This window comes from Otolemur garnettii, unplaced genomic scaffold (assembly GCF_000181295.1).
Source record: "Otolemur garnettii isolate 467f Iridium unplaced genomic scaffold, OtoGar3 scaffold00144, whole genome shotgun sequence".
Lineage (NCBI taxonomy): Eukaryota > Metazoa > Chordata > Mammalia > Primates > Galagidae > Otolemur > Otolemur garnettii.
In genome coordinates this window covers 430,398-433,053 of record NW_003852539.1, presented here as the reverse complement: position 1 = coordinate 433,053, position 2,656 = coordinate 430,398, and the positions used below count along the sequence as shown (strand labels likewise).

At 42.1% G+C, this 2,656-nt stretch overlaps 1 pseudogene across 1 annotated transcript; it reads right to left on the bottom strand.

The window, feature by feature from the left end:
* Window positions 1-1,487: 1,487 nt before the first annotated feature.
* On the bottom strand, window positions 1,488-2,569 carry LOC100953716 (annotated as a pseudogene). The gene has a single exon (XR_002775584.1). The product of XR_002775584.1 is annotated as a rab GDP dissociation inhibitor beta pseudogene (transcript).
* Between the last annotated feature and the right edge of the window lie 87 nt (window positions 2,570-2,656).

Here is a 2,656-nt window from a genome sequence, read left to right as displayed (position 1 = left end):
AAAAAAAAAAAAAAAAAAAGCCTGAACCTCCCAAGAAGCTGGGACTACAGGCCCTTGCTATGGCTTAGCTCTTTTTATAGCCATTTGAACAGCAAACTCAAGATGAGCTAAGAGTTGAATTTTTGTGGCGTTGATTTGTCCTAATGAAGGTACAAGGGCAGCAGTTGATGGATGTTTGGATAAAGGAAGAATGAGATTAACGGTTCTTGGATCACTAAATGATTGGTCCTAGTAGAAATTGAAAATGAGAGGAGGAGGAATGATCTAGGAAAAATCGGAAGAGACATACTTGGAGATTCATGCTTAACAGTTGAGAAAACTCAGGTAGAAAAGAACTGGATGGGAGGGCAACAATCTGTACACCTGGTTATTAGAAACTATTATCTGAAATCTCATAACTGCATACGATTGAAATCCTGCAATTTTTAGAAAAACATGGGGATTATTGACTTGGGAACCCAGGGATGTAGTTAGGACACTTGAAGACTACAGAAGAGAGGCAGAGCAGTTTTGCTTAAGATTGACCATCAATTCCAAAAAATGGAGAGGAGAATATAGACAGGAGTAGGGGGGTGTAGGGGTAAAAAAAGGAATGTGCAGAGTTAAGTGCAAATTACAGCCCATGGTGACAATAGATGTAGAATGCCTGATACTAATTTTATTCCTGAGGCTTTGTCTTACATTACTAAGCACCGGCAAAAAAAGTCCTAGTACTTTTTACTTGGTGATTGAAAGTCTTGGTATCTTCCATTCAGGCCATTGTTAATGGTTCATGCCTGTAATCCTAGCAGTCCAGGAGGTGGGTAGATCTCCTGATCTCAAGAATTTGAAGCCAGCCTGAGCAAGTGCAAGACCTCCTCTCCACTAAAAATAGAAAAACAACCAGATATTGTGGCTGGCACCTATAGTCCCAACTACTTGAGAGGCTGAGGACAAAGGATTGCCTGAGTCCAAGAGTTTTGAGATTGCTGTTAGCTATGATGCCACCTCTACCCAGGGTGAAAGAGTGAAACTGTCTTAAAAAAAAAAAAAAATTCTGAGTGGCTCCTGTGGCTCAAGGAATAGGGCACCCGTCCCATATACCAGAGGTGACGGGTTCAAACCTGGCCCTGGCCAAAAACTGGGGGGGGGGGGCCTTGGTGCCCGTAGCTTCAAGTGGCTAAGGCATCAGGCACATACACCACAGCCGGTGGGTTCGAATCCAGCCTGGGCCTGCCAAAACAACAATGACAACTACAACCAAAAAATAGCCAGGCTTTGTGGCAGGTACCTGTAGTCCCAGCTACTTGAAAGGCTGAGACAAGAGAATTACGCCCAAGAGTTGAAGGTTGCTGTGAGCAGTGATGCCATTGGCACTCTACCGAGGGTGACATAAACAGACTCTGTCTCCCAAAAAAAAAATTCCTTTTTTTGTTTTTAGAATATACCCGTTAATTTTTACTTTTTAAAATGTACAACTCGGTGGCTTTCAGTATTTTCACAAAATTGTGGAACCTCTACTACTTTCTAATTCCAGAATGGTTTTTTTTCTTTTTTTTTTTTTTTCTGTCTCAAAATTCTCTGTATCAGTATCAGTATTGCAATGTTTATTTGAAACTGATCCTTTGCTAGAAAAAAAGCCAATTTGGTTAAATTGAACAGAATGTGGTAACCTGCCAATTCTGAATAGCCACTCCATGAAAACAAGTTAATACATGATATTAGAAAGATGGAGGGGAGGAATAGTCACTGGCACAGATCTCTCTCCATTCTGATTACAAAAGCAGACCTTACAAGACTTATTTTATATAACGCGTTACTTGCCAAATTTTAAATCTGTCCTAAAGAGATCACAGCATATGCTGCTGTTAGTCCTCCCCGTAGATGTCGTTTTTCTTCCACTTCATTTCCTGAAAGTCATACTCTGATCCTGTCATCCTCTTATAGATGTCTTTATTGTCATCACAGGTTGTTTCAAAGTGAGTTATAGCATCATATGTGCAGGAAATATAGAAAGATCTGACTTTCTGTTCCCAAGTCTTTAGGTACAAGGAGGTCACTGATGCTGACAAACTTCTGTTCAATTGGTTCTATGAGCTCCAAAGCTGGTTTGATTTCCTTCTCAGGCTCCTTGGTCTCCACGGTTGTGCTGATTATGGCGGTATACTTCCCTTGTGCCGCCACGTTGTGTGCAGAGGAAATCATGCAGATGTAGATATCTGACTTTCGATTGACCTGGTTCTGCGAAATAATGATCTGGCAGGAGTTGGCATCGGTGGTGTTCTTGATGGGGTGGCTGAGGATGCAAATAACTCTGATCACCCACCTTTTCTACCCTATCTTTTACATAGCTAGGGTCACAGATGAGCTGCTTACAGCGAGCAATCTCTCCTTCAGACTTTACATCAACCACTTTTCCATTCTGTACAATGATTTCTTCAATTGGTTTATTCAGCATGTAGGTACCTTCATAAATAGCACTTAACCTTGCAAACCCCTGTGGCAGTTCTCCGAGGCCATACAGTGGGTAAAGGTAAGGGCTTTTGCCATATCTTGCCAAAGACTCACTGTAAAGTTTGATCCTATTAACAGTTTCGGCTCAGCACCTATAGCTCAACCGGCTAAGGTGCCAGCCACGTACACCTAAGGTGGCGGGTTCGAATCCCCAGCCCGGACC